This window comes from Nymphalis io, chromosome 25 (assembly GCF_905147045.1).
Source record: "Nymphalis io chromosome 25, ilAglIoxx1.1, whole genome shotgun sequence".
In the NCBI taxonomy this organism is placed as follows: domain Eukaryota; kingdom Metazoa; phylum Arthropoda; class Insecta; order Lepidoptera; family Nymphalidae; genus Nymphalis; species Nymphalis io.
Window position 1 is genome coordinate 5951741 of NC_065912.1, and position 14350 is coordinate 5966090.

The 14350-nt window shown below is 32.3% G+C and overlaps 1 protein-coding gene across 4 annotated transcripts in view; it reads right to left on the reverse strand.

Annotated features, from left to right (window-relative positions):
• The window catches only part of LOC126778087 (cGMP-specific 3',5'-cyclic phosphodiesterase-like), a 133881-nt gene that overhangs the window by 43431 nt on the left and 76100 nt on the right, over positions 1-14350 (reverse strand). The window lies entirely within an intron of this gene.

The following is a 14350-nucleotide window of genomic DNA, read 5'->3' on the forward strand; positions in this document are numbered from 1 at the left end:
CATCGATTGATTTCGATCAATACAATAATTATACCATTAATCAGTCCCAACTAACGCAAACATATCCCTTGATTTGATTAAATAAATTTTATAATGAAATAGTTGCCTCAATGCGAACCGAATCTTTGTTTACTAGTTTCTGCCCGCAGTTACGCCCGCAGGTGAGGTGGGTTAGGTCCTTTCTATGTCCTGTTATATAAGCCTGGCAACGTGTATGCAAAATTGTACTATGATCGGTTCAACAGTTAAGATGTGAACGCGTAACAAACATATACAATAAATGCGCTAAAAAGAATAAAATATTTATATATATATATATATATATACAGTTGATAGTAAAAGTTTTAAAGGAAAAATATTATTCTCAGCGAGCTATTTCATTTGATACCCATTTTGTAGAAGTGCATTCAAAATAATTAGTCTTCCATCTTGGGTGTTCCGCCATGTTGGGTTTTGAATGACGTCACACAGCTTATATACATTGTCATCCCAACTAAACGTGTATACAACATTTCAGCTCAATCGGTTGAAGATATCTGCTTGCAAAATTGAGTTGCGAGATTCCAACCGAACAAACATACATTGCAAGTATAAAAAGCTTGTAAAAAACCTAAATCATAAGTCACAATAGCTTCAAAGGTATAAATTAATGTCAAATATGCTTAAGAAATATTGCCATTACGGTATTATTAATTACCCTGGAGAAAAGCAATATAATACCAACCGCTGGGAGTATATAAAAAATAATCCCCTAATAATGACAAAGGACACGGCTAATGACCGAACATTCAGCCCGGTCTGTGTATATACGAATTACATAAAGGAGCAATGAATCAACAGTATTTAAAACGTTTATGGCTTATATATTTAACGAATCGTTCTTGTACATCAGTAACCGTGGGTAATTACAAATAATTACTATTAATTACAAATTTTCACTTTATCGATGTCGAATCGAAACTTAATCGTTGCCGTATCGTATTAACCGTTACTTATTTACTAAATAAATGATCAAGTTGCGGTTCGGTCGAAGTTGGATCGGAGAAGAATCGGGGACGTATCGTAGCCGTTATAAATTAGTAGAATTAGCCCCAAGACCACGATACGTCACCAATATACGTCACGTGCATGCGACTTCGAAACTCATAAAAGGTTTTATGACATTTTTGAATTAAGCTCGTAGTCAATTCTACAATCCGTAAGCAAAATTGTTTTTCGAATAGATTAAACAGACATTAGGCGAATTTAAAATAAATAACGTATATAAGTTAATGAAACTTGAAAATGAATAGTTGCTTCTTCTTGCGAAGTTTACGTGCTTAAGTTGGTTTAATTCTGCTGATGCTTCGATTTTTAAATTCATAAAATCGTCTTTGACGTTTTTTTTTATAAATTGAGTCTTTTAATTTTGGTGGAGGTTTATCTTTGGTTAAGATTCACGTGTGGCCATATTATGCCATTATTGTATTGTTATATGATTTTCCATTAAGAAATTAAAAAAAGTATTTTTTTCGAATTATATTTTTATATTTCTTAAGAAACACGAAAAACAAAATGTTGATTAAGAAACTGCATCGACAATGTTCAAGAAATAACCACCTAATAAATACCATTCCCAATTTCCCTAGTAGCTTGTGCTACGAGGGTCTACGACAAATGTATAAGCGATCTGGATTGAACCTGCAACTTTCATATTGCCTGCAATTATTATTATTTATTATTACAAATAATACTAAATATATTCACATATAACATATGACTCACATGGCTAAGTCATATTTGTGAACTGCCCTATTTTTTTATTGTTTCAGTTAATTTTATGTCGCAGACGTTGTCTGGAAGAGATCGCTATTGTGATAAGGCCGTCTTTGCATGCTTTAGGCCCATCCTACATATATCCTTTGCCATAACGGTGTATTGTGTTTGTATGCAATCAATTTTATAAATACAAAATTTTTAAATTATTATGACGACGGTTGGATAAATTATTTACAAATAAATATTTTTATTTAATAACATTGTATTCCCCATTGTTCTCAATTTTACTGAATGATGTTAAATCTTGACTTGCAACTTGAATTGCAACAGATAATATATAATTATTTAGAATGAATTTAAAGTGTACTGATTTAATAAATAATGATTTCAATGTTTTTTGATAGAATGGAATTAATTTATCTAAATTAGTAATGCATGCGTTTCATTAAGCACTTTATATATTTTTTTCTTCAGACATAAAAAACTTTGTAAAAAACTAAACTTTGTAAAAAATATATGAATTGTATTTATATGAAATACGTATTATCTTCAGTTCAATCTTATAGTTCAATAAAAAATAACGAGAACAGAACAAATAAGCCAAGGTTAGGTAGTAGTAGTACATTTGAATCTGAATCAAATACCGAAGTGATATATCAAGAGTCGTGCTTAGTGGTGAAAGAAAACCTGCATGTGTTGCATGAAATACTTCTACACGCTTATCTGCCAATTCGATATTTACAAACTGTTTCCAATCAAAAAGACACAAGCTTATTTAGTAAGATCGTACAAGGAAATCTTAGAAATAGATGATACATTCAAAATATATGCAGTTATTATACGTGGCTCAGCAGAAAGTAGGTTGAAGTACGCTTAACCTAATTACAGTGGAATAGTGGGATGTTTTACGATTCGTGCTATTTTATTTTCCTGCACAATTGTAATTACTGAGCCTGACTTGTTAACATTTTAACTTATGGCTTTTTTACGATCGTCTATTTTTCAAAGTGACTTTTAGGTATGGGTTGCGTTCACACATCATGTGATTCATTATCTATAACGTGGCTTTTGTTTGACCTCTTTAGCTTTATATAACTTTTTGTGTGTTTTTTTTAATTAAAATCTCCCTTAAAGTGTTTTATCTTGCAAATTGAATTAAAAGTGTTTGCACGTGTTCTGCCTGTGTTTATAATAATACTAATTGTCGTAGTGTGTAGTTGAACGGTATGGATGTTGATATTATGCGCGATCTAGCGGCAAGTTGCAACAAAGTCTATAGTATAAAAACGTACTCCATGAAATAATACATAAGTACATGTGATAAATTTCATCGAAATCGGTCAAATGGTTTTGATGTTTATTAATCTCGGTATACTGTCTATTTTATATGTAATATATAGATGTACGTGCTTACACCTACAAATATAATTTTGTGTGCATGTGTGTTTCAATATATAATTGGAACACCTTACCCAAACCACTAAACACCAATATCAAGAATGTATGTGTTTACTTAAAACATTGTAACTATTTAGAACTTTGAAGTTAGAAATTGACGCAAAGGTACTTGATGGGGTGGCTCCTTATTAATATGTCGGAATATATACGGCCTTTGAGCTTAGGATTCCATTTGATCATTAGATTTCAAATAAAGAATAATGTCTTCTGGGCAATTTCGGCAATCAGTCTCAAAGGAGAATGCACTATTTTGCCCTTCTTTCATAATCCGATAGGAAAACATTTACGTTCATTCCGAGACACGAGTGTGACACTGTCAATTTTAAAACTCCGTGCTGCCATTGAAAATTGAAAATGAGATTTTTTTTATTGCCATTTACTCCGGGATCAAGCCCAAGACCTCGGTAACTGCAGCCTTATAAGCTATCAACTGGACTTAAAAGAAATAAGTGTATCACATTCGCACGTATGTATCTGTATGGTAAGCGAGTGTTACACCCAAAATATACAGGTGTGGTGTTTAAAAACATGTTTCAACCTAAAAGGTTTTCTCTTTGCATAAGTAACGATTCCTGTTTACCGACATTCTGTTTTCTGTTACCTAAATTCAATATCTAAGGTAAATTAGTTTTACTAAATTGGTATCATCCATTTGCCTGTTAATTCGTATCTGTGTCATGTTTGGCTGTATAAGCGTAATTACTGAAATAAGTAACAGAATAACTTTGATCGACTTTAGTTTTTACTTTGGAGCATTTTAAGTCTCGTTTATCTTCCAACGGTTTGAAGCAACGGTGACCTTTGTTATTTTATAGTTAAATTTGGCTTTTCGGCTTTATATTTAATAAAGTCGTCCTCTTCGCATTTCACTCGATGGCTGATCTCAAAGACTGTCGAATCTATATAAGAGTAATTTTAGTGCAAAGATCCTCAGTCTCGTAATCCAATAGGATGAAAATTCGAAACAACCAAAATAACATCAGCAAATTATCAACGGCTTTATCTCCTCCTATTCTCTGGATTTGAACCTAGGACCTCACAAAAGGTAGTCGGTGCCTCGCAATAACTAGGCACTAAGATAGATTTGAATATCGACAGACAATCACTGTGGATACTAAATGTCATTTTTATATGGCATAACTATCTTATCTAAGGACATGCGGTATATAATACTCTACTGATATCAATGTTGTGGTTAACAGGGTTTTAGATTGGCTTAACGACCACGCAATAACCGAGTGCCTTTAAAACGATTACTCGCATCTTTTAAGGTACAATTGAAAAGGATTATTAACTGGTTCACGTCACGCGTTTGATTCGTGCTGGTCATACCCAATAAATTTGGATTTGGATAAAATGTTCTAAATTCAAAATCGTAATATATATACATAATTAAATTAAATCTTATGAGTAGTTATATAAATATATTTGACGAACCGCTTGGCACCTTTCACACCGGAGGTTTTGGGTTCGATTCCCATCTAGGACAGACATTTGTGTGCATGAACATGTCTGGTTGTCCTGAGTCTGGGTGTCTAATTATCTATAAAAGTATGTATTTACAAAAGAGAAGTAGTTATACCTAGTACCAGTTGTTTGGTTTCCATAGCACAAGCTCTGCTTAGTTTGGGATCAGATGCCCGTGTGTTAATAATGTTCCAGGATTTAAAAAAAAATATGTGTAAAGCTATCGCTAAAAAAAAACAGCATTCACATATTTTCTACTAATTAAATAACATAGTTACGTTATACTTATACAATTTAACTTTATAAAACCTATGTGAATAATCGTAGACAATAATATACCTAATTATAGATAAATATTAATTGATAAAGTTTAGTTTTTCATTTTAATAAAGAAAACTTTGTTGCTTTCACCGTTGACCATCAGATTAATTATAAACACGTAAAAAAACAGCAGTTCTTGTTTCATTTTGAACTCTTAGTCGTTGGTTACGATTCACGTGGAGTCGCCACGGTAGAACGAAACGAAAGCGATCCCGTGACGCTCCTCGTTAAGACAGAAAGGGTACCGCTGGTTTTTTTTTTTATAGAATAGGAAGGTGGACGAGCATATGGGCCACCTGACGGTAAGTGGTCACAAAACGCCCTTAGACATTGGCATTGTAAGAAATGTCAACCATCGCTTATAGCCAATGCGCCACCAACCTTGGGAACTAAGATGTTATGTCCCTCGTGCCTGTAATTACCAGTATAATTCACTAGCTCACCCTTCAAACCGGAACGCAACAATATCAAGTATTGCTACATTTATATATTTTTAGTGGGTATTCCGATGTTTGGGGCGCACTCGGCGCCTTGAACCCCGGCGAGCCCCACATACCCGCCACTGTTCCCATGGGGGAAACGCGTAATGCGTTTTTCCAGCGTTAAAAAAAAGGATTCACGTGGAATAATAAACAGGGATGAGAAAGATGAAATACGAATATACATTTAAATATTACCACCTACTCTATTTATTATTGTTATTGATATAAGAATATAATTTTATGGATATCTATTGTAATAGCCGACTGTCCATAGTTCTGATAAAATTGATATCTATAAAGCTCTCTAGAGGCTTTTTAAATGTTATCTATCGGTTTGAGTGTTAAAATATAACTGATATGATAACAGTGTATCGTCATTATTTATAAAGTAACCAATTCATGTGTTCAGCTGGGCTGTCACTAACCATTGAGAAAATAAAACGGCTCGGCGTTTCAATGTCTCTTTATTTTCGGGAAAAAAAAATTGTGATCACGGGACGCCCATTATGTATAAAACATAGATGTTGATGGTTATTGAAAGAAATTATAATTAAAGAAAACCAATAAATATATGAAAAAAAAACATTGCTATTTTACGAAACAATATTATAAATGCGATAGTGAGTATGTTGGTCACGTCACGTCTTAACTACTACATTGATAATGAAATTTTGCATGGACATTTTCAGGAGCACAGGTATAGGATACCTACCTTACACCTGTCACCCAAACGCGAAAGTGGAATGTAGATTCTATTTGTATTAAGTTTATCATAAAATACATCTTATTATATCTTCCTAAATAAATTGAAAACTTATATCTGAGACCAACTTGTTGTTTTTTTTCCAAAAATCATATCGAATTCAGTAAAACTTTATGTATAAGATATTGATTTAATAGTTCAATAAAATAGTTTTATTATATAGCGATAAATATAATATACGTACTAAAGTGTATTTTTTACATTGACCACTACTCTACTTTACAGATGTTGAATACAACAATACGTTATAATCTTTGATAGACCGATTTTGTTGAAATAAAAACTAAACGGTACTTTGAAATACTCCTTATAAATAATCCAGGAAGTCATATTGAATGTTTTCATGTTGTAATTTTTAGCCGTTTTGAAGATTACCCCGGACAAACAGACAGACAGAGAGACAAAAAAAGCGTTGTTTCGGTTTCTCGCAAATAGTGATATTAGCTTAAAAAGAGGCAGTTATTTTGAAATCACAAAAAGACACTAATTTTATTTATGTGTATGGATTACTTGGAAAATAAATGGCTATAAATAAATTAAAACAAGTTCCTTTATTATGGTAATAGTTTGTACCGAGTTGTCTGGGTATATAAGTAATAGCATCCCAAATAATAATCAGTTATTCCGCTACCCAATAGGAATATTTCGTTTGATGAGTTTCGATTTGAATGGTAAGTGGGCCGCTAATGTAATCACAGGCACAAAGGACAGAGCATTTTAGATCTCAATTTAATAACGTTTTAGAAACGGAATGGTTTTTTTTTTTGTGGAAGGCGTCGAAAATATAAATGACAATGTGTGGTCAATCTAAAGAGAGATTAGCCACCTGCGATGATGCACTCTCTTAATCCAATGCGACGGCAATCCGAAACAACCAGAAAAAGTTCAGGCGAAGGACCAACGGCTTTAAGTGCAACGGAGTGTATACACTTCCAACTTCCAGACTCTGGGCTGCTAACATTAACATTAACTTGTATTGGCCCGACCTGAGGTTTGAACCCAGGACCTCTTGATTGCGGCCTTATATCTAGCCACTAGACCAACGAGACAGTCGAAAATATAAATAAAGTTAATCTTGTCAGGTTTTAGTTGACTAAAATTAAACGTTTGTCGTGACATAGCTTCTGAATTTAATTTAGTACATAAATTCAAAACGTTTAAGATAAATGTACCGTGAATATCCTGGAGGATTCCACCGTTTATAAATTCCACTTGAATGTTGGTAATGATCTGCAACATGTCTAGTCTTTACTAAAACTTTACCATTTACAAAGCAATAGTAGTAACAGCCTGTAAATGTCCCACTGCTGGGCTAAGGCCTCCTCTCCCTTTTGAGGAGAAGGTTTGGAGCTTATTCCACCACGCTGCTCCAATGCGGGTTAGTGGAATACACATGTAGCAGAATTTCGATGAAATTAGACACATGCAGGTTTCCTCACGATGTTTTCCTTCACCGAAAAGCACGAGATGAATTATAAACATTTACAAAGGGCATAGATTAATTAGTGGAAAGGTTATGTTAATTGATTACTTATTCGTGTGAGAGTAATTAGAAACTTATGGTACGTTTACACTTGACGTCATATCAAAAAGTCTTCGAAGTTGTATCGAATGTTGTATTGTATATTGGAAATGCTGTCAAAATAAATATATATTTGCGATCCGAGATATGTCGATCTCAGTACTAATTGGTGGTTCGTATTTTGTACTAGAATTTAATTTCTTCATCAGTAATATTTCAAACACCATTCCCTTCATATTTGCCATGTTTGTTGTATTTAAAATCAAATCGAATTTAAAGTTTAGAAGACATAGTTGGAAGGAGCCACTCTATCAAGTTATTCGTTGCATCAATTTGTTCAAAGTTCTAAATAGTTACAATGTTTTAACTAAATATATACATAATTGATGTTGGTGTTTAGTTGTTTCGGTAAGGGGTTTCATTTATATATATAAACACAAGTGTATATCTAATATTTTCAATAGATAGACAGACTGGCTAAAAAGCCTGCTAGTAAGTCAGAACCGTTCACAGACATTAGCACATTAAGAAATATTAACCTCCCCTTAAACCATAAATGTGCCACGAACCTTGAGAGGATTACTTAGTGTTTTCGTTACAAGAATAAAAATAAATGAAATATGACCATTTGACCTTTAATGAAACATTACGTAACTTTAATTGTTGTATTAAAAAGGTGAACTGTGTTTATTAAACATATTCCTGGAATTTTGTTATAGAGTTGAATGCAGGGTATTCCGGTGACCATTTTACATTTACTAATAACTAAATTTACAAGTCATGTTTTTTTTAAGTAAATAAGGCTTATATACAGTATAGGATCACGTAAATGATAGAAGAGCTTGGAGTATTTTTTTTTAAATATATAGACTAGTGCTTGACTAATTACATCTGATCGAAAGTAAAAATACAGTCTAAGGTGGAGCGCGCTTGTCTAGAAGATGCCTATTCACTCTTGACTTGAAGGTACCCATATTGTAGGTGATGGGAAAACGGAGGTCGGGAATTCTAGACCTTAGCGGTGCGTATCTGAAACGAGAATTCAAATCGTTTCGTACGTGTCTTAAATACGTCAACTGTTCGGTGATATTCATACACGATATACAAATATCATTTTATATGATTACATGTGATATGTATTTTTTATTAATAAATATAAATTCTTTTGATTAATGTTATTTCTCTTATTAATTTATTTTCATTTTTAATTTCCAGAAAAAACACAACAAGTTTTGAATAGACCGACCTTCGGTTGAACCCATAACCTCGGAAAATATAATTCTCTTTTATCTATCATACACGGAATTGATTAAACAAAACTTATATATTTTATCTATATGTACTCGTATATATATTATAATTGAAATTGACGGGAGCAAACGATTTGCGTAATTTAATTTGTGATACCCTTTTCGGATTAATATTAAGACTTTGGCATTATGATTGACAATAATCTAGTTGGGTTGGTGACTGACTTTGCATAATATTAACCACTTTGGAAACAAAACTCCTTTTAGCGATAGAATTAAATAATTAATAGTATGTAAATATTATTTAGAAACTTTTAATTTATTCGTCACATCGTTTTAATTCTTGTCAAAATAAGAGAATAATAATTTGATAATATTTTTACATGGTAAAATATGTTACTTATCTTAGGGGTGACAAGTTGGAAAAAGAAAGCCACGAATTGATCGGACTGGAGAGATTTACTGGACCAGGCTAAGGCCCACCCGCGGCTGTAACGCCTCAAATTATGATGATAATATGTTACTAAAGCAACTATTAAAAACAAAATATTAGTATTACTTAAATATCTTTAATTAATTTAGATTTATCCAAACCTATCTGTTTATATTATATACATAAATATATTATATATATCAGTGTAATCTATTTAGATGAGTGTCACATTTCTAGTTCATTTTAAGGATGACAATATTATTCTGTAAAATTATAAATTATCAAAATAGCATTGAATATTTATTATTATAATACAGAACAATATATTCATTGATTTAAATTAATTTACTAAGAACATATAATATGAATGAAGATGTAGAAAGTGTGGAAAGATGTAAGTGTGGGTGGAGGTTTGATTGTACTATAATTATCATTCGCTTAAAAACTTGATTGTACTGTAATAGTCATTCACCCTGTAGATGTGTTTGTAGAGTAACAATATGAAAATGTCTCACAGCTTTAAGGCGTCCTTTTATGAGGAGAACACAGTTTAATCCCGTAGCCTCTTTGAACCGTCAAAGGCGGTAATTGCAGAGGGTTTAGCGGGTATAAATTCAACTTACCTTGGTTCTGTACCCCTTTGGGAATTTACTTATGTGAAGTTTTTTTTTTTTATAGAATAGGAAGGCGGACGAGCAAATGGGCCACCTGATGGTAAGTGGTCACCCAACGCCCTTAGACATTGGCATTGCAAGAAATTTGACATTTCTTCGCTTATCGCTTACATAGCCAATGCGCCACCAACCTTGGGAACTAAGATTTTATGTCCCTTGTCCCTGTAATTACACTGGCTCACTCACCCTTCAAACCGGAACATAACAATACCAAGTACTGCTGTTTTGCGGTAGAATATCTGATGAGTGGGTGGTACCTACCCAGACGAGCTTGCACAAAGCCCTACCACCAGTAATTTTAGTATTCCAAAGGCTATATATAGTGAAGGCTTCCATTACGTAAACAATGGTGACTCTACTCTACCAGTACACAGAACCTTGTGTTATATAATAGGTATATGATAAGGTCATCATATTATTATCCATGGAATTGGGATAGTTAAAAAAATATATACATATTCTTTGCCTTTTTTATAGAATAGGTAAGCGGACAAGCATATGCTCGCAACGCCCATAGACATTGGCATTGTGACAGATGTAAACCATCGCTTACATCGCCAATGCGCCACCAACCTTGGCAACTAAGATGTTATGTCCCTTGTGCCTGTAGTTACACTATCATTTATATTTAAAAGATAATTTACTTTAATAAGAAATGGAGATTTTTAATTATCCATTACAGAAATCAAGTAGTCGGTCAGGTTGTACGTGCATCGTTTAACCAATACAATAAACAATATGCTTTAAATCATGATTTACTAATAACTTATCTTCTAAATAAATAGTTCAGACGCATTAGAACACTTTGTTCGTAGGAAAACCATATTCCTTTAATGATTTCGCTCAGAATTTACGACCGACTTTGCCGAGGTAACTTTGGCTGTGAAAGCTTACCTGAGATCATTAGTATTGCCTTTCGACTTAGGCTTTTAAGCAACAAGTCAAAAGTATGTAAGTTATAAGTAATAATGATCATAATTTTGTTTTCTATTTTGGGACTTGATGTGTACTTAATTTTATATTCAAAATATAATTAAAATTTACTTTACTAGCTACCCGTTTCGTCTTCGCACAAATAAAAACAATTTGATAAAATTATATACCAAGTTATTTATAAGCAAATAGTTTCAGTCCGCGGATTCACCCGCGTGTGTCAGTACTTATAGTTAATTATTATTAATGATAGGGGAGTTTGTAAATAATAGATCGTTTAAGTAGTTAAGATGTGAAAGTGTAACAAACAAACAAACTTTCGCATTAATAATATTAGCAATGATAAGACATAAATATAGATTCGCTAACCGATCTACCTGTTGCTCATACTTTTCAACATAAAACCCGCACCGCGTTTATTTAAATTTAAATATCTCTTAATAGTTTTAAAATAACGAAATGAAAAGTGTAACAGGCAATATTTACAAAAAACGTTTATACGATCAACATGTTATTTATTTTCATAAGCATTGAGATAATTAAATTAAAAGTTTTTTTTTATATTTTTAACATTAAGTGGCTAGTTATAGTTATAAAAGAAAAATCACAAACATGAATATATAATAAATACTTACGCCACGCTTTTGTATTCTATACACAGAGAAAGGCAGTTCCGTGCCTGTATCCACCTCTATTTGTGAATTGTTTTTTTTTGTTTGGTAATCATCGACGCAAAATTTTAGTGTTTAAAAAAAAAGAAATAAGAGTAGAGACAAATTGATCCAAACATGTAAATTCATATAGGTTTTCTTTGAATTTTAAGTAATAATTGAAGCCGAATTTCAAGCAGTAGGCGACCATTAGATTATATAATCATTTTATATAGAAAAAAGATTTGTCCTTTAAAGACTTTGATCATATACTTAAAATTGATTAATTGCCAAAATAATAAAGAAACTTAAACAATAAATAACAAAAGCCACTATATAACAGGCAAATTTATAAAATAAATATCATAATGAAATAATATGATAATTTAAATTCAACGCTCAATAAAATGGCTCACGAAAATTGATACAGAGAAATTATTATCTTATTAATGAAAACCTTATATATAAGTAAAGTAATCTTGATAAAACATATATAGCATGTATGTTACATGACAGCATGTACGTAACAGTATGTTAACAGTAATACATTATGATTGGGGTTTATTCTGTCTTCGAATTTATAAGCTTTTGTCCCATGACATATCAGGTTAAGTCGAATATTTTAAGGATTAGAAGTTTCATTATGACGGCTTTGCGACATTGTATGACATACTTCTCGTAGCAAGATATGCTTTCATTTGTTTTAAGTTGCTGAAGATTGAACATTTATGAAAAACATAAATGTTAATAAAACAATGACGTATGTTTTAGTTACATTGCTGTCTTTTTGGTAAGAGTTTGTGAAAGATGTTGAGTATATAATTGATGAGTAAAATAATACCTATTTTTATTTGAATTTTAAATCATATACAGTATTGATTTCTGCGTAATTATTGAGATTTAAATATTGCCCTACAGAATATTAGTGTCAATAAAATAGTTGTTTTGTACTTAAATCACTGTTTATACCCTTTTTAATTGTATTTATAATGTACTGTAACAGCCTGTCAATATCCCACTGTTGGGCTAAGGCCTCCTCTCCCTTTTTGAGGAGAAGGTTTGGAGCTTATTCCAACACGCTGCTCCGATGCGGATTGGTGGAATACACAAGTGGCAGAATTTCAGTGAAATTAGACACATGCAGGTTTCCTCACGATGCACGCCAAGCACGAGATGAACTATAATCACAAATCCACCATCGGTTAAGATTCACGTGTTCTTACCTTTCACTCGGCCATCTCGGCTTCGCTATTGTATTTATATTTCTGCTATAATAAGTTAATTGATATACGTTCTGTTAACTTAAGCATAAAGTGATTGCCTGTAACTGAAGTAGCATTATTAATGCATAACGTCTTATGTAAGTCAAATCAATGTCAAGTCAATGTATCTTGTGTATACTTTGTCCAGAGTCCATTCAATAAATAAATAAACGGATAAATTATAATGATAAATTGTATTATAAAATTTAAGGTAAAGCTACTAAATTCAAAACTCACAGGGAAATTACGTTATTAATATAATTATGTATATACATTTAAATTCAGTCGCTTAATATTTTGCTTTGAAATTGCGCACCCATTTTCCATTATTTGGATAATAGACCGTACACGGACGGACAAAGAGAAAGTCGAATAGAGAAATGTTATAGTTTTAACATAAGAAATATTATCTAAAGCTAAGAAATATTAAAAAAAACTTCGATAGTGGATATCCAAAATCAAAATGTAGTAGTATGTACATAATTGATTGCGGAATTGCGATTCAAAGGGGAAATGCCGCTAGCATTCTTGCCACCATTCCACGCGGTCACGATTTGTTCAGTAGCTTTATTATTTTTATATGTTTATGTGTTAGTAAGTCTTAGTATTGAGTACAGCAAAAAAATGTACATATAACTTTTTTTGATCATAAATTAAATAAGATATGCAATTTCGTATCTGGATACGAATACGGATATGAAAAATGATTTCGAACTGTCCGATTTTTCGGATAGTTAACAGTTACTAATAAATTACACACACACTCACACTAACAGCCTGTGAATGTCCCACTGCTGGGCTAAGGCCTCCTCTTCCTTTTTGAGGAGAAGATTTGGAGCTTATTCCACCACGCTGCTCCAATGCGGGTTGGTGGAATACACATTTGTCAGAATTTCAGTGAAATTAGACACATACAGGTTTCCTCACGATGTTTTCCTTCACCGTCAAGCACGAGATGAATTATAATCACAATTAATTAAACTAATAAATTAACAATTTTATAATACAAAAGTACAATTATTAAAAAAAATATATTGGATTCGGTTACGGAGATCCATTACATCCGTGATTTTTATATTAATAGCTACCTACGCTTAGTTTTGTGCTTCCTTATATCGTACTTTGATAAAAAAAACAAAGAGGTGACTCTCTGGTATGAGACGGTCCCTAAAATATGTCACCATATATAAAAACTAGCGCTTCAACTTAGTCTTCGCTTGTTTTATCGTAATAACCGTTAAATACCAATTTCCATAATACTTTATACAAAAATTAAGGATTTTAATACAAACTTTCATCCCCTTCATTGCAACCTTAGGGTTTAAATTTTCAAAAATCCTTGATTAGTGTAAAACTGTACAAACTTGTGTGTACTAC